General features: G+C 56.3%; 1 protein-coding gene across 6 annotated transcripts in view; it reads right to left on the reverse strand.

Moving 5' to 3' along the window:
- ARHGEF10L (Rho guanine nucleotide exchange factor 10 like) overlaps positions 1 to 24,135 on the reverse strand; it is a 142,240-nt gene that overhangs the window by 107,222 nt on the left and 10,883 nt on the right. The window lies entirely within an intron of this gene.

The raw sequence follows: 24,135 nt of genomic DNA on the forward strand, positions 1-24,135 counted from the left end.
TGACCACAGCTCCCTGGAGTCCGGCTCCTCACACCAGCCCCGCCTGCAGCCCCGCTGAAGACCATTCACTCTCTGTCTCTCCCCATCCTGCCCCACAGGGTTGGCCAACTGGCGAGGGGCCACTGGCCTTAGCACATGGGTGTATAGGAAGTAAAGGGATACAGAGAGGCAGATGGCCAGAGGTAGGGGCAGAATCCCAAAAGCTTGGAGCTGGGAGCACAGTTATCCCTGGCCTCAAAGTGGGGGCTGTACTGGGCTTCCCAGGGCCTGTGGCCAACCTCGCCAGAAGTCCAAGTGGTGAGGGAAAGGGCTCTCCCCACTCTGCCCTGGCACCTCTGATCCTGAGCTAGGAGCTGTCCTTCTAGACCTTTCTGTGGAGGGGAGAATCAGTCCTGGAGGGAAAGCACGAGCCGTCCAGTCCAATCAGCCCCTGCCACAAACTGGCTGATGCCAGTTCTCCTCTCCAATCCTAAAGCCTTTATTTTTTCTTAACTAGCTTCCTAAATAAACATAGAAAGCACTTAAATGGCAATTAAGTAATAACAGCAAACATTCCCATAATGCCTACTATGTCTCAGATGCTATTCGCAGGACTTTACAAATATTAACAGCTATTAATCCAAACTATGAGAAAATGAGGCCCAGAGTGGTTAAGTAAGTTGCCCAAGATCACACATCTACTAAGGGGCAGAGCCGGGGTTTGAACCCAGGCCGTGGGCCCCCGAGGCTGCGCTCATTAGGTAACCATACTCCAGGGCTTCTCAAAACCCAGACGACATAAGGGTGCACAGTCCACCCCAATCCCCCGAAGTGACTGTCTTCACTAGGTCCTTGGGAGTCCTGAACGTTCCATGAGTGAGCCTGCTTATCCCCGTATCTGTGTACGTGTCTTGTTTCACACGGCAGGGGGCGGGCGGGGGGGGGGGGGGAGGTGATCCCTGCACTTGCTGTGCTATACCTTCTTTTTTTTAAAGCTTAAGAACCTTGGTGATCATTTCACACCAGGACATAGACATCAGCCTCATTCTTCTGAACGGCCGCGCACTGTGGGGATATTTTTTTTTTTTTTTTTTTTTTTTGGATATACCATAACTGATGTAATCTCTACCACTGGACATTGAGGGGTTCCCGGGGTTTGGGCGTTATGAACAACACAGCGACTAACGTCCTCCATACACAGGGCCTTAAGCAAATGGATACAAGAGCCTGTAGGGCATGTGCCTAGAAGTGGACTGGCCGGGTCAAAGAGGAGAATTGCAATTCTCATTTTGGTTGAACGCAAATTACTTTCCACTAAGTAGGTGGCTGTGCCTCATAGCATCGCTCTCAAAACTGTCAAGACTAAAATTTTATCTTCAGCAGAGGGTTTCGGGAAACAAACTAAAATGGCTGCAAATTCCCTTGCGAGTCGAAAGATCCAACAACAGCCATACAGCCCTCCTCATACAGGGTCCTTCTCCCTGGGGCTCATTCGGAACCACTTAGGAAGGAGCAGGGAGACTGAGGCCCATTTAACAGGAGGGAAAAGGGAGGCACCTAGCCCCAGCCCGTATGCAAACTGCTGCTCAGATACAATTTTTTTTTTTAAGATTTTATTTATTTGACAGAGAGAGACACAGCGAGAGAGAGCACACAAGCCGGGGGGGGGGGGGGGAGAAGCAGGCTCCCTCCCTGATGTGGGGCCCAATCCCAGGACCCTGGGATCATGACCTGAGCAGAACGCAGACGCCTAAGGACTGAGCCACCCAGGTGCCCCTACAATTTTTTGATGATGCAGAAACCCAGGATCCTTTCCCTCCAGGCCAGAAAGCTGTCCTCCCCTTTTTCCTCACCCTTTAGGGTTGATTCCTGCCCCCTGATCCAAGCCCAGGGCTTTCCCCAGGAAGGAAGAGAGACACCAGCATTTATGCAGCCCAAAGCTTTATCTGCCCTATGGTATTTACAGATGAGGAAACCAAGGCACAGAGAAGGAGGGATCTGCCTGAGGTCACAGAAGCAAGGGAACAGATGCCAACATGAGGATTCAGTGGGGGCCTTGGCCCCAAACCCTCCTCTCCCTCCTCTAACCACACTGCCTCTCTGGACTTTGGGGCTAGAATCTGGGGGTGTCTGCTACAGGCTAACCTGGGGCAGTGAGGTCCCCAGGCAAGGACACGGACCCACAAGCCCCATGCACACCCACAGCCCTGTGGCCACCATCTGTACACACGTGCCCCTAGCCTCAGAAGGATGCAGGTGAGGGAGCAGGGGTCTCTCAGGACAACCATCACCACCACCACAGATCCTCATGGCACAACACTTAGGAAAAAGTTCAGGATACCTGACAGCACCTGGGTCCCCCCACTCAGGAGCTATGACACCTTGGATGAGTTACTTAGCCTCCATCTCTGGGCCTCAGTTTACTCATCTGCAAAACGGGGACTAAAAAGTAGATACCTCGGGCACCAGGGTGGCTCAGTCAATTAAACATCCAACTTTTGATTTTGATTTTGGCTCAGGTCATGATCTTAGGGTTGTGAGAAAGAACCTCATGTCGGGCTCTGCACTGGACATGGAATCTGCTTAGATTCTCTCTCTCCCTTTCTCTCTGCCCCACCTCTCTCTCTCTCTCCCTAAAATAAAATAAAATAAAATAAATAAAAAGTAGCACCTCACCACGTTATTAAGACAATTAAGAGTAAATACATGTAAAGCTCTTGGAAGGGTCCCCGGGTCACACTGGTATATGGCTGTCATTCACACTCAAAACACAGGCTGTGGTGAGCACAGCTCCACCCTGGGAGCTGGGGACTCAGTTTGGAGTCTCATCTCCACTAGCAGGTGAACTGAGCCTCATGAGTGTACAAAGGGGGTCTCACTACCTGCCCCATGGGGCTCCCAGCAGCATACCTGGGGCCAACCACACACCGCCAGGAGGCTCAGTCAGCGCCGAGATGCCCACCCTTGAAGCTGTAAGCACCAAAATGGGAGACAGCAATTGGGACCCTGTGCCTGGATTCCATACGCCAGGAGTGGAAGCGCCCCTGCGGGAGGTTCACAGGCGGACTTCACACTATGGGGAACTGGGGAAAGCACCTGGGGCAGCCGGATCCGCCTGCAGGCTGGGCTCTGTCTCTCCTCTCGGTGCAACCACAGGCCTGTCCTCAGCCTCTCACAGCCTTGGGCTTCCCCTCTGTAAAATGGGCATGACAGATCCCGTGCAGACTATTTCCCAGGCTGCTATAAGCAAGGAGCCAGGTCATGGGAGTGACCATGCTTAAGCTAACAGGTGGAGACACTTGGCTATTTCCTTTTTTTTTTTTTTTTTTTTTAAGTCTTCCTTGAGCTACGCATGGTCTGGGAGCTCTCAAGGTGGGAGCCTGAGTCAGAAAAAAGGTGTTGTGATGTCCCTGAAATGAGCCTCTCTCTCTGAAAAGGGCTCCAGAACCTTCCTGCCAGGACAGTCTCTGGCAAAAGAGGCCGTCCGGCTGGTGGCCAACAGAGTACAGAAGCGGTTCGGATTATGCTTGAAGAGTGCACAGAGGAAAAGGCCCGGAAGGAAACCCACGCAGACAGCAATAGTGTTGGGCTCAGGTGAGCATTATAAGAAGAGACAACAAAAATAACCGTTCCCATTATTTTAAAAAGAACATTAAGGCAAAAACATCACAGCAGGTCAGAACCAGGAAGCCCTTATGCTGAACATGGCTCTGTTCTGGCTTTTCAGGTGTGGAAGCCGAGCCTCGGAGGGAAGGGGCCACAACTCACCCTCTGCAGAGGCAGAGACCTTAGGGCAGCAGGTAAAGGGTGACATCTGTTGCTAGATCTGGGCTGCGCTTGGGCAGCAGGGTCATAGAGGACTTTTTTCTCGCGGGGGGCCAGCTCTTTGAAAACAACTGCCAAGACCGGACGGGCAGGCAGACCCCCTGAACAGTGCTCTTTCCGACTACACTGGGCAGAACAGCTAGTGGGAGGCTGTACTTTTTGGCCACATTCAGGCAGGGCGAGATACAGAGGAGCCAGGGAAGAAGCCCCAGCTCCCGGGCTGCAGGGTGGGCCCCAGCGGGGTAAGCTCAGTGACCCAGACCACCCAGCTTGCTCAGAGCAGCCAGCAATGAGCACTTCCCTCCACTCCCTGCAGCCCTGCTCACCAGAGCAGGTGTCTTCCCGGCTCTAATTTAATCCAAGAGCTTATCAGTTCCTCCTCCCTCTAGAGTTCAAGGTCCATCCAGCCCAGAGGCCCAGTCGGAAACCCTCCGCCAGCCTGCACCTGCCTCTCCTCCCTAGCTCACCCCACTCTGAGCCATCTCCCACCCCCTATAAACTGAGTGGCCCCAACCCTCTTTCCTGGATGGGACCTGGAGAAATACCCCTGGAGGGCTCCTGAAAGTCAGGGAGGCTGACGAGGAGGGCTGGCCTCTGAAGAGAGAGGCCCATGGGGGAGGGGCGGAGAGGGGAGGGTGGGCAGGGGTCCAGACAGGCAGAAATTCAGTCCCAGAAACTGGGGAAGCAGCAGGTGTTGGCCTATCCAAGTCAGGCAGCCTTGCTATAGGAAAGGTTGGAGACATAAGAAATAGGTTCTGGCCCAGGCACCCACCTCAAGCCTGGTCTCAGAGGCACCATGTGCGCCTCCTGGAAGCCAGGAGGAATGTGTGGGACAGGAGAGCAAGAGCCGGTGCTTGGGCTGGTCAGGACCAGGGCTCCTCCGAGCAACTGGGCCTCCCAGAGGTTTCTGTGGCTTTTGGCCTTTTGTCAGACAGACCCGTGGCTGACCGGCCTCCGACTCCCTGCTGCCACAGTGACCATTCCACAACACATACACCCTCAGACCCTTCCTTGTCGCCTTCAGAAGGAAGCCTAGGACCCAAGCAAGGCCCTCAATGACTCGCCCCTGCCCCTCTCCACTGCCCTCTCTCGGGGCTCAGCTGCTCCCAGGCCCCTGCCTGACTGGGAACTCCGCTCCAGCCTTCATGAAGGCCCTTGAGGCCCATGACCTTGCCAACTGTTTTATATTCCTGGGCCTTTTGCTCAGGCTGTTTATTCCTTCCGGGTAGAACTCCCGCTCACAACCAGCAAGTAAACTCCTACTTAACCTTCAAAACCCAGACCCAGTTTCTCCTCTCCAGACCCATTTCATGAAGTGGTTCCCAAAGCTGGCTGTGAAGCTTAAAAAAAAAAAAAAAATACATGTGTTCCAAGCCCACAACTCTGACAGCTCAGGGATGCAGCCAGGGAAAGTCTATTTTCAAAGGGCACAGTGATTCTGGGACACGTGCAGCCCCTATTATAACAGCACACACCCCCCCCAGTGGATTATGACTTCTTTCCATCTCCGTGCCTAGAGCACCAGCCCACACGTAGAACAACAGCCGCTGAACGGCACTGAGCTAAGCCCAGAGGCTGAGAACCTTCACCAGCCTGGGACCTACTCGCTGTGGAACCCATAAGGCCAGCGTGTCCCCAGGCCTGGGGCAGCTGTGGGTGTGGGCTTCCTGCCAGATGGAAAGAGGCACATGTCCAGAGCCCAGAGCCCGGGTGAGAGACGTGTGAGACGGCAGGAAGCTATCCCCCCTCGGGGCCTCCTGTCCTCAACTGTCCTGTGCAAGTGTAAATGAAATGACATCTGACCCCCACTGGTGGGGTCTCAATACAGGCTAGTTCCCTGCCCGGAGTTCCTGCTGCTCTTTGAGGACAGTCGTCCCATTCTGCAGACTGTCCCACTAAGTCCAGCCCGACGGCCCACCAGACTGCTGGCCCTGTCCTTTGTGACCCTCACCACCTTGAGGTCGTGAAATGATCGTCTTCAAAATGACAGCTGACATCCCCTGATGCCACTCCACAGCCTGGCACCAAGCATGCTGAACAGTTTCATCAAATCAAATGTTAATTTAATTCCTCTAATGGATGAGGCAGAGTCTGAGGGATGTTCCCAAGGCCACGCAGCTCCTGAGCGGGGAGTCCCTGGGCTGTGAGCTGGGAAAGCCAGGGCAGGACCGCCGGGGCTAGTTCTAAACAGGATCCCCAGTGCAGAGTATGCGCCGGGTAACACGCCGGGTAACAAGTGGTGGGTGAGTGCATGGGTGAGTGGGGGGAGCAACTTCCTTGCCCCTCCCCAGCCTCCAAACGCCAGAGGGACCAGGAGGCCAGCCCCCCACCCACTAGATGCCAGGCCACTTAATGGGCTTCCCTAGCGGGAAGGGGGAGGAGGGCACTAAGAGGAGCATCCTCCAGGCTATGGGCAGGGGTGAGGCTTGGTCAAAGGCTGAAGCCTCAGACAATGGAGGCTCTGTCTGAGCCCAGAGGAGGCGTCCCCACCCCCTAACCTTCTTCCCCCATTGACTTCCTAGGCGTGCCCCTGGTCAATGATCCCCAGGCAGGACAGGTGGGGCGCAGCCCCCGGGAGGAGGCCTCTGGGCAGAAGCGCCCACCCACTTGGCACCCCTGGGTGGGGGGGATCTCTGGGGGCTGTTGCCTGGGAAACCAGAGCCGGCCTGGAGAAGCTGCCAGACCACGCATATAAACAGGGCTGCCCCAGACAGGTCCCCAGGCCCCTCCCTCCTCAGCATGAACTGCTCTGTCTGCATAACCCAGCCCAGGCAAGAGGCTCCAGGCTGAAGGGCCAGGGGCAAAGCCTCCTACTACTGGCTGAACTGTCCTGCCCTCACCCCTGGAGGGTCCTAGACCCTCAGCCACGTCCTGGGCGGTCCATGTGATGGGGCCCCACGGCCCACAGTCTGGAGGCCAGAAGGGGGCAGCACCGACTTTGTGCCACCTCTTTACCCTTCCGAGCCTCAGTTTCCCCAGAAGCCCCCCTCTCAGGCAACTTAGCGCCAGCGTGGCTCTGGCCCGCTCATTCTAGCAACAGGGCATTTCCATGCTGGAACCAAACCTGAGAGGTGGGCTTCCTTCCCTCCCTTTCAGACATGGGAAGCTGAGGCTCAGACTGGCAAAGGGTTTGCCTTGAATCCCCAGAAGCACAAGGCGGGAGCAGGAAAGGAAGGTGTGTCTGACTCCATGCAACTGGGCAGAACTGATGCAGGCGAAGGAAGGAATGTGCAGGCTGCAGGAAAAGCCCAGGCAGGGGCAGAGAGTCCAGAAGGGCCGGGCCTTCCAGGCAAGGGCACCTCCCCAGGAAGGCAGCTAAGCCTGCAGGTGAAAGCAGGGGTGGGGGGAGCAGGCAAGAGGCACATCCCAGCCACCCACCCCCAGCACGCAGGTGATGCCAAGGGCAGAGGCCGGGACTGCCAGGGTGGCTCCCAGCCATTCTGCAAGCTGACCTAAAGCCTCGAGGAGAGGGGGGCTGAGCCCTGACTGCTTCACCCCCAGACGCCCAGGTATCAGGTGGTTGCCCCAGGAGCACCCAAAGTCCCTGAGTGGCCTATAGGCTCAGTGAGACCAGGGGGACTTAAAACCCCGGGGGCACCCACTTCTCTGGGATTCCAAGTCCCCCTCCCTCACCTCCAGGGGATCAGACTCACCTGTAGCAGCTTGCACAGTGAGGACGCTTGCCCATCCTTGCCCCCACTCGATTTCACTGCGCGCCTACTGTCCGCAGAGCCCCAGCTCAGCCTGGGGACAAAGGACCCAAGGAGAGGCCCAAGTTCCTGTCCTCAGGCAGCAAGCGACAGGAGGTCTGTAGGTGTACCTGCCCAGCAGGACACTCCAGGAGCACGAAGTACGGGTGGCCTCGCCTGCTTTGCTGACCGGGAGCCCAGTGGACTCTGGGCCTGTGTTTCTTTCCAGATCACAGCCCAGGGCAGGGTTTCTGGGGTCAAACCGTATTCCAATCCTGGCTCCACTACTTGCTAGAACATGCTTAGCTGTGTCTGCACTAGGGAGAGGGAGGTATCTCGGGTTAGGAGGAGGGATGAATAAGGTAAGGCACGCTGCCTGGCATGGGCGGGAACTCACCAGAAGGCACGGCTCATTCCCGCACGATAGGCAGCAGCAAGGAGACTCAGGACTGTCTCCCCAGAGGTCGCCGATGGAAGCTGACCTGCCACCACGGCCCCCTCCACACCCGGCAGCCGTGGCTCTTGGCCCTCACCCTCCCACAGGGCTCCAGGGGCTGGAGCTGAGGGAGGCACCCCAGCTCCCACTGTACCCAGCAAGCATCCCCTCTCTGTGGGGGCTGCACGCTTCCCCCTCCGCAGGCCACATGGACTGGCTTCCACAAGCAGAGAATTCGGGGTTCGGTCAGGGAGATGGCCTCACATCACTGGACTCCAGCATTGCCCCATACGGGCCATGTGCCTCCTACTTCCCACCCCAGGGGTTCAGAGACCCATGTCTCTTCAGCCCATGGGCCTTCAGATGGGGAAACGCCGGCACCACCCCCTCTTAGACGTGCGGACTCCACTTACACAACAGGAAGGACCCTGGACTCTGAGCTGATGCCAGGAGGAACCTGGGGGCTGGCGGAGGGGGGAGGATATGAGGAGGGGGGTGTCTTTCTGGGAAGAAGGTGAGGCGGCCAAGAGACACCTCGGCTCCTCTCTTCCGATCATTCCTGGCCAACATAAAGATGGCGCATGACCACTCTTCTTAAGGATCAAATATCCAAAAACCTCACCAATCCCACGTGGGCTCAAGACACCACCAGATTCCCCTGCTCCCCTTGTGTGAACATTGCCTGCACCCCTTTTCCAGGATCCCCCCATTCTCTGCTGAACTATCTAGGTCGGGGGGGGTGTCCGCCCCCACTGCTCCAAGATGCCAAAGCCAGTGAACGTGCCTGGGACCCATCTCTCCCTTCCTGCAACCCTCTCTCTGCTCCCCTACCTCTGGGAGGGCGCCCACCCCACCCCCTTTCCTCCCGCAGGACCAGGGGGCCACTCCTGGGCTCAGGACTCTGACCCGACTTGAAAATGCCTTCCAGGGTGCATCCTCGCCTGTTTCGCGGTTTTGGACCCCCTCTCTGCAGTGACACCTCCGGCCTGACCTTTCCTGGAACTCCATCCAGGCTTCTCCCCACATGCCTCCTCGGCATGTCTGCTCCGTGGTCGGCCGGGCATCCCAAGTCAACGTCCACACCAACCCCTGGCCACTCCCCGACTCCTCCCAGCCTCCCAGCTCACCTGATGGCCATGCCAGCCTGCCAGGGGCTGGGGCTCAAGCCTCCGCCTCACCTTGATTGCCCCTCTCTCTCACCCCCACGTCCCATCCCTCAGCAAGCCTTGTTGGCTCTACCTTTTAAACCCGTCCAGACTCTGATCCCTTCTCGCCACCTCCCCTGCTGCCACCCTGGGCCAAACCGTCATTCCTCTCATCTGGACCACTAAAATAGCCCCTGACTGGTCTCCCGTTTCCACTTTCACCCCCCACCCCACGTACTTTGTTCTCCACACAGCAGCCCAGTTATGCCTCTGCTCAAACCCTCCAGTGCTTTCCTACCTCAGAGTAGAAGCCAGGGTCCTCACTTTGGCCTATAAGGCTCTACACGGTGTAGCCCCCCATGACCTCCCAGACTGCAGATCCCACCTCTCCCCACATAGCTTACTCTACTCCAGTCACAACGACTATGGTGCTGCTCCTCAAACACCCACACACGCCCCTACCTCAGGGCCTTTGCACCTGCTGTTCCTCTGCCTGGAAAGCTCTTCCCCCAGACATACGCATGGATGGCTCCGTCACCTGCTTCGGAGCTCTGCTCAAAGACAGGCCTTCCCCATCCGTCCTCTTTGAAACAGTACACACACATCCCCATCACGCCGCTGCCCTGTCTTCCTAGCATTTAATGCCTCTGGACATCTGGACGTTTCCGTTGTTTCTTTCAGCTTCCTCCTGCTAGAGTGTGTACTCGACAAAGGCAGGAGCCTGAGCATTTTGCTCACTAATCTCTCCACAGCCCTGGGACGGTGCTGGTACACAGCACACCTCAACACACACCTGCCAAATGAGTGAAGGGATCCCTGGTCCCACGCCGGCCCCGGGCTCAGTCCCACCCCCACCACCAAGGGCAGGGAGAAGGTGGCCGAGGCCCATGGGGCCCCCACTCCTGGGACTGTGCCTCTTCCTCTCGGAAATCAGCCTGTGGCCAGGACAGCTCTTCCCAGGAGAGCTTCACAAACAGATCCACTGCCAAGCTGGGCAAGAGGCGGTTCCCCAAAACCAGTGTGGGAAGAGGTCTGGGGCCAACACCAGGGTGTGATCAGAGAGGGGTGGGGCAGAGCTGGAGGAAGGACTTGGACTATTTTTAAAAACTCACTCCCAAAAAGACCACGTTCTTGTTCTGATGAGTCAGAAGCATGTGGCCCGGAGAGGGGACAGGACCCCGGGGCCCCAAGGGCCGCCCCCCTCAGCCCCTCTGGTGGGCAGGTGCACACACGGGCCTTCCCCGCGCAGGCAGGTGAGCGACCCGGGCATGCACTCAGCTTTCCAAGGAAGGGCAGGCAGCTTCCAGCTGTGGCCTCAGAGGGCGAGGCCCAGCACTGCTGCGCAGGCCGGCAGGCCACGGGGAGCGGAGGAGGCCTCCCTTCCAAAGCCCACTAGGGTCCAGTCTGGCTCCAGTCCCTGTCTTCAGGCCCAAGCTCTGCCTGTCTCAGGGAGGGTGCCGTCTGTTTTGTCCCACAAGAGAGGTCTGGGCAGAAAAGAACCTTTGCAAACTCAGAGCTAAAAATACTCAGCCCACCCAACCAAGGCAGGGCGAGCTGGCCAGGCAGCGTCCGAGGCCCTCCTGAAACATGAGCCCTGCACGCGTCCCAGGGGACCCAGAGGCCTGCGCCACATGGCCCAGCATAGCTCTGGCTGAGCTCTCAAAGCAACCAACCCTTCAGTCCCAACCCTCCCCCGCCCTGTGGCAATGCGCCACCTTCCCCAAGCAAGATGCGCCTCTTGCAGCTGCTCTCTCTTCTCCCCACATGCGAGGGGGCGTCGGAAATCCATGTCTTCCTGCCAGCCCCACGAGGGGGCGGGCCATCCCACGAGGGGGTGGGATCAGCCCCATTTTACAGATGAGGAAACTGAGGCTTAAAGATGTAGAGCAATTTGTCTGAAGTCCAGAAGCTCCATGATTGGACCCAAGGTGTGTCCAGGTCTTTTTCCCCAGGGGCAGGCTGCTTCTCCCTCCGTAGGCCAGGGGTCCAGCCCACCCCCTTGTATTTAACGGCACACCTGGGCGAAGGCACTGCCTGGGGCTGTGGGAAGGCAGCAGAGAGGCTGGACTGGGCATGGGGGGGGGGGGCGGGGGCAGGGAGACTGGGGGGTGGTGTCAACCACAAAACGGCTTTGCCCTGAATCCCGCTGTCCTGGGGTGGAGTTGGACCCGGGACGCGGACCCAAACAGGGAGCTGGTTCCAAGCACGAGTCCTGCTTCATTACCAACTTGAACAAGATCCAAACCGGGGCTCACCAACGCAGTAACGGGGCTCTTTGGAACAGGTAACTCCGATGCAGCCCCCAGTCTGGCCCTACAAAGAATTCCCAAACTCCCCCCTCACGCTGCTCCTGACCCTTGGCGCTGGAACCACGCGGGGCACCCTGAGCGGCGAGCCCACCCCGCCTCCATCCTGCTCCCAGAGAGGGGCCACCGGCCCGGTGGGAAATGGGGGGCCCCGCGGTACTCCGGGCTGCCCCTGCTCTAAAGCAGTCTCTGGCCCTGTGGTGGCGGGTGGGGGTCCGCAGGTGCCCCCTTGTGTCACCATCGTGCCCCAGGTATCGTTTTGAGGAGCGGGACCTCTGGGATCAAATCTGGTTGGGTCCCGACTCTCCGCTTCCTCGCTGTGACAGTAAGATTGATTCCACTGCTCTGGTCCCTGGCCCCCTCTTCTGAAGGAGAACCACAAGAATCCCCTCCCCATAGGGGACTGTTATAAGGATTAAATGAGATAATGGTGCCCACAGAGTGCCTCGCTGAGAGGCTGGAACACAGTAGGTGCTCAAGAAATGTTTGTTGAGTGAATTAATGCACAACGACCTCCTTCAACCTGGACAGCAGACCTGGCCAACAAGGGTGGTGCCCCAGGTAGAGCTGAGGTCAGCGAAAGCAAGGCTCGGGGCGGGGAGTGGGGGGCAGCTTCTCCTGCAGTGTCGACCGAGCGGCAACCCCCCTGAGGGCAAAGGCGCCCAGTGACATGCTCCGGGACAGCCCGCAGCCTGCCTGACCCTGAGGCTGACACTCAGCTATAGAAGCTCCCCCCAAAGCCTCCCCCGACCTCCCGCTGCTTTTCAAGTGAAGATTCTAGGAACTGGGGTCAAAGTCAAAAGGGGAAGATCCCCAAACCAGACAGCAATGCGAAGTTCCCTTAGTTGGTGCGAAACACGGAAAAAACCGGAAGTCAGTGCGTGCTGCCAGGGAGACATTCCAATTCCCTGAATTCGTGCAGTCATGCAGAGGCGGGGCCCCGGAACAAGCTGCAGAGGGACCCTTTATGCACAGCACCCAGGCCGGAGTTCAGCTCTGGGGAGAGCTGCAACTATCAGGTGCCTCCATTCGCTCGCTCATCTCAAATACATTCTGCTAAATTCAGGGACGACAGTCCGCCTCCAGGCCATAAACTTAAAGTGACCCCCAGCACGCCCAGGGCTGTCCCTCAGCACGGTGTCAGGAGTATCCTCAAGTGACCTACGGAAAGAGAGCAGGCCTGGGAAAATGGGACCCAGGGCTCTGCAGCTCGAACACCAAGCAGGTGCTCATTGCTGGCCAGAGGAGCAGGTGCCCGCAGGGATAGCTGGTCACTCCTCGCCAAGACTGAGCCTTTGCCAGGCTCATCCAAGGCCTGTCCGAGGGGCCTGGGTGTTGGTCAGAAGACAAGGACACCATCTCCTTCCAAATCAGGGTGCACACCAGAAAGTGACTGATGGAGGTCACACATCTACACGTGTACCATCTATGTTAGAACCGAGTTCTCCGGGCCCCGCTCCTTGCTCTGGAAGTCTTGAAGATCAACAGCATTCAAGGGCACGGGGGTGGGGGGCTAGAAAAGCCAGGCTTCACCTCTCTGGATCCCTCTGCCATCCAAAAACACCCCTTAATCACTCCACAAATATTTACTAAGCATTCTGTGTGCCGGGCAGCATGGAAAGTTCTGGAGATTTGCTGATGGGCAAGACCGGCTTGGTTCCTGCCCTCCTGAAGGCCACAGTCCTGCAAGGAGGCATGGACCACACTACACAGATCCACACATCACTACAAACCAGGATACTATGAGGTGAGGAGGAACAGCAGGGCTCAACAGAAAATTCACTGGATAGCTGCCCATTCTGACTCTCCTCTCCCAAGACCGACGCTGGTCCCATGTACTCCAGGTGGTCATCTGATGACCTGCCTGACATCATAACCACACAGAGCCGGGCACCCCAAGACCTGGCAAGGACCGGGTCACTTGTGCCAGGGGCCCTGCCTCCGGGTGGCCAGGGCCAGGGCACCCAGCTGCTCCATCCACCAAGGGCCTTCCCACCTTTAACGGATGCGTGCACTTTGTGCCAAACCAGATCATTTGTGCATCCAAGGAATACAGGATGTTGTGGGCTCTTTTTTCCTCTTGTGCTTTTTTTTGTGGGGGCGGCGGTATTAGATTTCAAAATTTCCATCCCACCTGGAATCAGGCGGTTCATCCGACTGATCCATCTAAGGCAGCTGTTCTCAACTGGGGGTGATTTTCTCCCCCCGGGGAGTTCTGGCCACAACTGGGACATTCTGGTTGTCGCAGCTCAGCAGGGGAGGGGGGATGCTACTGGCACTGGGTGGGTAGAGGCCAGGGCGCTGCTGGACCTCCTCCATAGCACAGGGCAGCCCCCCAACACAGAATTACCTGGCTCAGGGTCAACAGTGCCAAGGCGGAAGCTCCCAGTCTCAGGGCACCTGGTCAAGTCCTTTGAGGATCTAGGGCAGATACTGGCCTGTTAATGCACCGTCATGAGTCACAGGGACACAAAGACCAGAGTTGTTGCCACCGGTTTCCATGGCAGATAAGACCAGGCTACAAGTCTAAAGAAATTGCTGTGGTTACCGGCCTGTGGCTCTTACCCCCAGGCTGTGGGGGCAGAGACCACAACCTGCTTCTCTCTTTTTTTTTTTAAAGATTTTTATTTATTTATTGAGAGAGATAGTGATAGAGCATGAGAGGGGGGAGAGTCAGAGGGAGAAGGAGACTCCCCACTGAGCAGGGAGCCCGATGCGGGACTCGATCCCGGGACTCCAGGATCATGACCTGAGCCGAAGGCAGTCGCCCAACCAACTGAGCCACCCAGGTGCCCCACAACCTGCTTCTCTGTGCATCTCCACCACCTGGCCCAGCCTCTGGAACGTAGAAGGTGGGGCCAGAGGGAGAGGCGGAGGGACAGGACAGACTGTGACCTCTCTGAGCACGGACCACACCCGATGTTTCTCCTGCCCTGGGCACCCAGCACCTTTGTCGGCACCGAGCAGCTGTCTTTCTGTTAATAAATCAACAACCAGCCTGTGTGCTCTCAGAGGCCAGGGGCTGTGCCCCACTCCCCAATGTGTCCCCAAGCCCAGTCTAGCGCATGGCTCAACCCTCAACAGAGGTTCTGTGGGGGAGGTCTGGGGGGCTTCAGGAACACCTGAGAGGGGCCTAAATGTAGATGGGGCTGGGGGGCCTATCCATCGATTAATGCTCCTCAATGAACAAAAGCATGGGACATATGGCAATGAGCGCGTCTCAGTGGGAGAGAGGGAGGGAAGAAGGTAGTAAGGGGACCTCCAGCAGGAGTCAAGGGATTACTCCTCTCTCCCCAGCGACCAGGCCCAGGCGTTCCTTCATCCACGAACAGCAATATCGAATGGGTGGAGTCCAGGGCCCAGGCACTGGGCACAGACAAAAGGCAACAGCTCCTTGGGTTGTCCAATGCCACCAAGGAGTGCCAAGATCAGCATCTTAATACACCCCATTTACAAACCGCTGGTTAAGGGCCCAGAGCTAGCCCAAGCCCTTTACTCCTCTCATTACTTCATCTTTACAGCAACCCCCTGAGAGAGGCACTATGATCATCCTCATTTACAGATCGGGAAACAGAGGCACGGAGATGGTAAGAAAGTTGCCCAAGGTCACATGGGCAGTCGATGGGAGGGCTGGGCTCTGAACCCAGGCCAGCTGGCGATGGGGCTGTGCCCTGGAGCTCCTTCACTCCTCGGCCGCCAGCCAGCTGCCAGTCAGCTGGGCTCCTGGGCTGCCTGGCAAAACCCCCAGGTGAGCAGACAGGACCGCAGGGAGCCCCGGGAGCCCATGGGAGAGGGCCCCTGTGGGGCAGCACCTCGGGAGGAGAACTGGGGGGCTAGCAGACTAAGTGTTCTGACCCAGGGCCCCCAGAGAGGGTTCCAGCTGCACTGCCCCCCAAGAGAGCCCCAGCAAGCAGCCCCCTCTGTCCGGGTCCCAGGCCTGGGCTCCTGGAGCAGCCTGATGCAAATGCGTTAAGTCCACCGGGCATTCTTGTCTGAATCCACCTGGGGGCTGAGGGGAGCGACATGTTCCTATGAACATCCGAGTTCACCCAGATCAATCTGGCTACCACCCTAGAGAAGGCACCCAGGCAGGGGCAGCCTAAGTTCCAGGCCCCACTGCGCCGACCAGGGTGGGCATGTGGCTGAGATGACCATGACATCAGTCCAGTTCTGGAAGGACCCTGAGGGCTGGCAGCATCGAATCCCCTCCTAACCTGGCTCCTTGAAAGAGAGCCCACCGGTCCGAGCAGGAGCTCATGCCCAGGATTACCCACAGGGCCCTGCAGCATTAACCCACTATTGTTTCTGCATCAAGCATTCTGTATTTTCCCACACTCCATCTCTCTCAAGAGAGGGGTCTTTGAGAGGGTGAAATGCAACCTGTCAGCCAGCACAAGAATTCCTTCCTGAGGACCCTGACAAGTGGGTGACTCAGAGCACGGACTTTGAAATCTGGCAGCCCGGACTCCAAATCCTGACCCAACATGAGCGGCTGGAGCAGATGTGTGACTTGACCTCCCTACACCTCAGTTTATCCATCTGCAAACTGGATGTGATGTCACTGCTGAGACCCAGTTAGGTAATACACTCATTCATTCATTCAACCCACATTCATGAAGCACCACCACGAGCCCAGAGCTGTTCCAGGTGTTTGGGATACATCAGCGGACAAATAGGGAGAAGGCCCCCTACCCTGACGGGGCTCACTGAGCCTAGCACTGTGCCTGGAACAGACTGGGTATTCCATATGCACCTGCCCCTACCCTGAGCCTCCATCACCGTCCCCCATCACACTCTCACATTTGGGTCCTCCCTTGTCCCACATTACGAGGGTCTAAAACCTGCCCTCACTCTGTCCTCTGGAGTCGCTCAGAACAAGGCTCCTTCCTCCTACAGAGGACACCCTCCTGTGAGAGCTGTCCCTCCCTCCCCACATCAATCACACCCCTGCTAGGATGTGTTCCAGACGCCAGTGTTCAGCTTACTAGTTCAACCAACACCTCTTGGGTGCCCACCATGTGCCAGGGATGGACTGCCCTAGGATATCACCCGGGGTTGCATTTCCTTCTTGCAGAGTTTGGGGCACACGTGGGAACAAGGCAGCCTCAGCTGACAACCAGGGACACTGGCTCATATCAGCAATGTACACAGAAAATCAACACTCTCTAGAAATAGCCTCCCCACTTTCCTGCTGGCGAGCATGAAATCAACCGGGCAGTAATTCACCCGAAATCCCAGCCTCTGCCCTCATTCACTACCACTTCTTAGTTCCCATTCAAACTCGGAGCGCTGCGTGGTGATTCACATGTCGTTTCGGGAGATTTCCGATGCTTCAAGGTACAGATCCAGGTCCCCACGTGAGTCCCCCACTCAATCTTGAGGCCGGTGGCTGAGTCTGTTCACTGCTCTGCCTGAAATGTCTAGCACCATAGCCTGGCCTCTAACAGGCCTTAATAAGTGCTGGTTGGATTGAATTGAGTAAGAAAACGGAAGCTCAGAGAGGCAAAGTGACTTGCCCAAGGTCACACAGCCAGGTCTGTGCAGCTCTGATGCCTTCCCTTGGCCTCCCTTTCAACTTTCCCCACATTTGGGTCCGTGCAGCCTGGCAGCTATTAACAGAGCTCTGCTGGGACAGCCTCCCCAGGGCAAAGTCACAGGCCTTCCAGGCCCCAAGAAAGGACAGCTAAGAGAGCCACATGGGACCTTATTAGGGGAAAGTAAAAAAAAGAAAACAAAAAGTCTCCTGGCAGAGGAAGGGCCAATCTAGTGAATCATGTGACACAGAATATTCTGTTCATAGCTGGCTCCAGGGCAGGCCAAAGAGGCCAGGGAGCCCGACAGCCCCAGGGACCTGCCCCAGGCAGCTAAGGATGCAGCATCAGGATCAGGTGGGCCTTGGGCTGGGCGTCAGCCTGGTCCTGCCACCAACTCCCACTGACATGGAGCCAGTCACCTCCTCTCCCAGGGTTCTGATTTTCCCTGGCTGTGGAAACAGCCAAGGGCCACACTGGGGCTGCCTCCACCTACAGGGCTGGGCGGGGGTAAGAGGAGAAAGCCAACATCTCCTTCTCTCCCCCGCCAGTCTTAGCCCCCACATTGCACCCCCCAACACTGTGGAGCTGATGCCCCTTTCTGCCCCATCTGCCGCTGCCCGCAGAACCATCCCCATGCTATTCCTGGCTCCTGGCATCATGGGGGAGGCAGCCTCTGCTCACCCTGCAGGCCTGCTGGCCCCCGTCAGGCTCAGAGATTCTGTGTGAGGGCCTTACTGAGCACCTACTATGTGCCAGCGGCTTGAGAAATACCATCTCCCGTCATCCTCACCATGGCCCTATGAAGTAGGAGTTATAATTCCCATCTTTCAGAGGGAGCCTCTGACCGAGGCAGGCAAAGGCACCTCCCCAAGATCACACAGCTAGTAAGACACAGGATTCGAATCCAGATTCTGAAGTCCCAAATCTGTGTTCTCATTCTTACTCATGTGACAGCTCCAGGAGGACAGAAACTGTGGCAGGGCCCTGGGTGTCCCCACAGGGCCTCATACACAGTCTTCAAGGGAAGGCTTGTTTGGTTGGCCGGGAGGAAACTCCCAAACCCCAGCCCAGGCCCCAGCAGAGCCTCACATGCTGCGAGCAGAGAGAGCTCCCTGTGTGCCCACAGTACCACTGCCCTCAGGTGTCCCAGGCTTGGTCCTGCCTGCCAGGGACCCCAAACCACCTGTCCCCACTTCGCAAAAAGGGAATCTGAGGCCCGGGTTCAGAGGAGCCAGAGGGCAACCCTCAGCACCTGTGATACGCCAGCATCCTGGCGTGGTCCTAACAGCAGGAAGGAGACCACTTGGGGGAGAAACCAGGGGTGGGGGGAAGCATGGGCTTTGCAGCCAGACCCTCCCAGTTCCAACCCCAGGCCCATCCCATTAGCTGCATAAAGCTGAGCAGGCCTCCTGCCTGCTCTGTGCCTCAGTTTCCTCCTCACTGTAAAACAGGGCAGCCCCTGACCACTGGACAGTAATGGCAATGAAAGACCGTCACCTGGCTTAGAGCAGGTGCCCTTTCTTCCCCTGGAGGGTGCCCACTTGTCCTGGCCATCAACTGGGGTAGGAGACTCAGAACCTGGCAGTCCCCCAAGCAGCCAGCCCCCCAGCTCTACATTCAGATCTAGATTTGTACAGTTAATATTTACCTGCTTGAGACCCAAATCTCCCAGTGCCTCAGCATGACCGAGTCACTCAGCCCTGAGAATTCAAACGAAGCAGGAACATGAGGTGGGAGGGCACACTGCTGAGCCTCTGACAGGAATCAGAAAGCCCGAGCTCTCTGGGGCACCCAGATCCAGCCTGGCTGTGGGGTCCCTGCCCCCCAGCACCCCTGCAGACCAAGTGCTCTGCCCCACAGCGCCCTACTCAGAAGACCCAGAGCCCCAGTCATAGGACGATCCCAGAAACCAAGGAAGCCACGTGAAGGGGAAGGCCAGGGCCAAGAGAGGTGGCCCAAGAGACATGAGACTGACCCCCCGAATCTGTGGGCTGTGGAGGTCGCTGTCCACACCACCCTCATCAAATGGAGATTTCGCTCTACCTGTCTAGACCCAGGTTTTCTGATTTCAGTAATAAGCCCAATGCAGAGAACAGGCTATCAGACTCAGTGCTCTAGCCAGCAGCCCTGTGGGGCGTCAATCCCCATTTCACAGATGAGAAACCTGAGCTCAGAGCCTGAGTCAGCTTGCCAAGATCTCTGCAGTTAGTCAGAGGTGGAGGTGGGATTCCAACCAGGTCTTCGGGCTGCAAGAAGAATAAAGATCCAGCCACCCAGGCCGCCCAGCATGACTGCCCCCAGAGCCCCACATCTCAGCTCATGCTCATCGGAGGCTCCCTGCGCACCAGGCACTGTTCTAAGTGCTGTACATGTGACAACTCTCCGAATCAGTCCAAGAACCACAGGACGGAGAGGCTGTTCTATCCCCATTGGACAGGTTGGGCAACTGAGCTGAAACACAGGGACACACAGGACGCCCAGAGAATAAGAGGCAGAAGTGGGGATCAGAACCAGAAGCCAAGGCTCTTAGCTGCATCTACTCATACTCCCACCCCCCCCACATTACGCTGTCCCCTCACCACTCCCCCTAACAGAGGCAGAGCCGTGAGCTGCAGGAGAAACCTACTGTTGGAAAGCCGCCATGGGCTCACCAAGCACAGCACAATGGCTCTGACCTTCACAAGGGAGCCCCCGAAGGCTGAGGAGGCCAAGGAAGGGTGAGAGCTGGGAAGGCCCCTCCGTCCCCCTCCCCATTCTCCCCCACCCAGCAGCGGGAGCCCACATGAGGGTGTCATTCCCCTGCCTGCACTCTGTCTGGAGCCCCACGGCCACAAGCTCCTCAGCACGGTGCACAAGGCCATCCTCACCTCCTCACTGCCCAACGACGAATGTTTGCTGAGTATCTACTGTGGACCAGGCCTCACAGAGAAACAAACACGGAAAACAAGAGACAGCCTGAGCTCCAGGAGCAGAAGAGACTCCCCTGCCTGCCCCAGCCGCCATGACCTGCCTTCCCAAGTGCAAGAGCCTTCCTTGTCCTGGAAGCTGTGCCCCACCTCATCTGCCTAGGACACTCCCATCTTCGTTTTGAGCCTTAACACAAACCAACTTTGGGGAAATGTTTCATGGAGCCCACTGAGAGAGCTGGCCACTTGCTCTTCTAAGCACATAACACTGGGTTGGAATCATTTGCTTTGTTTTCTGACTTCCCCACAAGACTGTGAGTTCCTTGAGGACAGAAATAATGTCTTTCATTTTGGTCCCTCCAGTACCCAGCACAGTACTCAGCACATGGTAGAGATTCAAGAGATGATGAATGGATGGATCAATGGATGGATGGGTGGGTGGGTGGATCGGTGGGTTAATGGGTAGATGGGTAAATGGGCAAGTTAATGAGTGGATGGTGGATGATGGATGGATGGGTGGGTATGGATGGGTGGATGATGAATAAATGGGTGGGTGGATGGGACGTGGATGATGGATGAATGGGTGGGTGGATGGGTGGGTGGGTGGGTGGGTGAATGGATGGGTGGAAGGTAGATGAATGGGTGAGTGGATGGATGAATGGGTGGGTAGATGGACAGACATATGATAGATGGGTAGGTGGATGGATGGGTGGGTGGATAATGGATGGATGACTGGGTGGGTGGATGAATGGATAATGGATAAATGGGTGGGTGGATGGATGGATGGATGGGTGGGGGCGGTAAATGGGTGGATGGGTAGATGGGTGGATGGATAAATAAATGAATGAATAAGTGGTGAACAAATGACAGGCATCCATAAGTAGTGACCAGAGGCCACTTAAATCTGGAAATTACTGAAGTTCAGCTACCTAGGAATCCCAGCTTTGCCCCAGGTATTTAGTCCAACCCAACCATTTTCTAGACATGTTTCCCCAACCTGGCCAACCATCCCCATGTAATCACTGTGTACCTCCTTCACCAAGTTGCAGAAGAGGAGACATAATGTCCAAGACTGCATCTAGCCTAACAATTATGTCCTCAACGCCCTCCCCTGGGCTGGGCCATGGCAAGCCTTGACACATGCTTGTTGAATGAATGACAAACAAATGCACCAAAGACCTAGGGAGTTTTTAAATATAGAGATTTCTGGGTCCCAGCTGAGATCTACCTGGTTCCAAGAATCTCTAAGGATGACTCAAGAATTCGTATTTTGTTTAAAAGCATCCTGGCAATTCCAGTAACCAGCCAGGCTTGGGGAACACTAGCTTATGGGGAAGAGAGGTCACCAGCAACTGAAGGCTGTGACCACAGATGAGGGCATCTCCAAACAGGGCCAGACAGAGCCATCACCAACCCCAGCGGGCCATTCTCCTAAGCATTGTTTTGTTCAAAGAGAGTCTAGCACCATTTTAGCATTTTTCAAAGTGTGGCCCTTAAACTACTGACTTGAGAACCACTTAAATGAGGTTTTTTAAAAATGTAGATTTGGGGGCTCCTGGGTGGTGCAGTCAGTTGAGCATCTGACTCTTGGTTTCGGCTCAGGTTGTGATCTCAGGGTCGTGAGATCAAGCCCCTGTCAGACTCCCATGTTCAGCATGGAGTCTGCTTGAGATTCTCTCTCTCCCTCTCCCTCTGCCCCTCCCACCATGCTCAAGTGCACATGCTCTCTCTCTTTCTCTCTCAAATAAATAACTAGATCTTTATTTTTTTAAAAATGTAGATTTTAAGGTCTGACCCTAATCTACAAGTTTAGAGTCTCTTGGGGTGAGGCCCAAGAATCTGTATTCTTAGCAGGCTGTCTAGGCAAGCCTGCAGTACACAAATGTATGAGAATCACTGGTTCGTGGGCTCCCCAGGGTGCTAAGATCACCTGATGCACACCTCCATACACACCTCACCCTCCGAGAAAGGCTGTCTTCAGTGACGCCAAGAAACCCAGCAAACTACAGGAAGAGACCAAAGGTACCAAACATGCCCATTCCTCAGCATGTCAGCCTTAACAGGAACCAACACTAAGCCCAGCCTCTCATCCCACAGATGAGGAAACCAAGGCCCACAGAGGGCTGTGTCTTGACCAAGGTCATAAAAGAGTGAGTGCCAGAGCCAGGATAGAAGCCAGGTGGCCATGTCCCAGGCTCACTCCACGGCCCCAGGCTGCTCTGGTCTGCATAGGGGGCTCTGCTCCTCCCTGGCGTCCTCCCTACCTGCTCCCAGGTGAGCCAGGGTCCCTGGGAAGAGCCTTCAGCAGGGCACAGGCTGCCGGCCCAGGACATCTCAGCCTGTTGTGCTGCCCCAGGAAGACCTGGTAGCTCCAACCATGGAAGCCTCCTGCTGCCTTGACCACCAACAGTGATGAGGTAACTCATGCTGGGGAATGGAATGAGCATAAACAGTCTGGGGGGTAATGGTTCTGTGGACCCCAGGGAGACGGGGTGGGGAAGAGTTGGTTGTCACAGATCAGTGGGGATGTCTCCCCAAAACTCCACTATCAGTCCATAGTGTCTGAGTTTAAAAGTTTAAAATAGTCCTGAGGAACCACCAACATCAGGGTTTCTCAATCTGCATATTCAAGGGAACACCTATGTCTGGAAATATGCTAATAGGGGCTCACAGAAAAAAAAAAGTGTTCAGTGGTCCAAGACTATGGAAAAACGAGAGTAGAAATCTGCCCCCTGGAGATTAACAATACTCAACATATTAAAGGCACTGAGAAGTCCTGTAATTTCAGAATTTGCTTAAATCATGATACACAAGAAGCGAGTTGTCAGCAAAGAGGAGGAACGTACCCTGCCCAATGTCACTAGGCCAGGAGGTGGGAGCAGTGGGACTTGAGCAAGACAGCCTGCCCCCTGAATCCATTCCAGAGACCAATGTGCTTAGCATTCAGCAAGATGATTCCTTTCACTGATTACTATTGTTGTTGTGTTTGTTCTGATGGGAGGGAGAGTGGGTGGGCAGGACCTGGCGGGAAGTTATGCCCATGAGAGCAGCCAGGAGCTGAGGCTGATGATCCAGCTTCCCGAATCCTCTTCTGTTCCTGGGTCTGCTGCCATTGGCTGTGAGACCTGAGGCAAGTCACAGCCAGCCTCCAGACTAACCTGTTTCCATGCACAAAATTAGGAGCTTGGACTACATGATCCCAGAAGGCCCTTCCAGCTCTAAATGAGTCTCTGACTCCATCATCCTACCTCAGCTCCTATTTCCCTCCCTGCCAGCCACAACCTCTCCCTGGTCCCAAGTCCCTTTCTCTGTAAACAGCCGAGGCCGCTCTCCAGGCAAGCTGCCAGGCAGGGCTGCACTCTGGCCAATGGTGGACGAAGCACTGTCTTTGCTCTCCTTGCCACTGTCCCTTCACTGGTCTCCACAGCCATTTTGCATTTCCAGAGGGGCCCCTCGTGGCCGTTTCTCAAGCATGGATGGACGGGGTGGATTTTTCCATCTAGAGCCCCAGAGAGATGGTTTTGCAGAGGGCTCCATGTGAGGGCATATGGAGGAGGAAGCATCCCGCACACATACCCTCGGCACTGCCTCATACACGGGGAACTCTGTCACTGGACTCTTGGGAAAGTTCGCCAGCCTCTCTGTGCCTCGCTCCCCGTGGCCACAGCACAGCCAATGGTATCCGCCTCCCTGCTGGGCACACACTGGGGCTCAATCAATGCTTGCATCATAAGATGCTTTTTGAGTTGTTTCTTCAATTCAGTCTCCCTTGGTTCCCTGGGCAACAGACAGGAAGTAGGAAAAGTGGCAAATGTCTGACTCATGGATTCCTAGAAACCTGAAATCTTAGACTCATGGATTATCAGAATCAGTAGAGACTCCAGGTTCTCAACCTGCCCATCTTGCAGAAGAGGAAATCAAGGCTCAGGGCGAAGTCAGGGATGGGGTGAAATGTTGCCCAAGCTCTCCTGGCTGGTTCAAGGAAGAGATGGGTGCCTGGCTCCCGGTTGGGTGCTCTTCCTCAGGTCCTGGGGTAGTAAAAAGAGCAGGCCAAGGGGTCTGGGATGCTGGGGTTCGCACCCCAAGTCTGCCACAAGTAGCTGTGACATGGTGAATAAGGGGCTTCGGCCGCTGGAGCTCCAAGGCTTCATGATGAAACTTAAGGGGTCCGTGGGGCGGGCAGAATGCGGGAACCCCCACAAGATTCTATCAGGTGATGTGCCAAGGAAGGGCTCTGCTGAACAGAGTCCGACAGGGACGGGAGGGGTTTCAAGGGAGGGCTCCAGAGCCTGGTGGATTGGGGTTCAGGTTCTGC

The sequence above is a fragment of the Mirounga angustirostris genome, unplaced genomic scaffold (genome assembly GCF_029215605.1).
Source record: "Mirounga angustirostris isolate CCGP_5_RB_7025 unplaced genomic scaffold, mMirAng1.0.hap1 SCAF_4, whole genome shotgun sequence".
NCBI lineage: Eukaryota > Metazoa > Chordata > Mammalia > Carnivora > Phocidae > Mirounga > Mirounga angustirostris.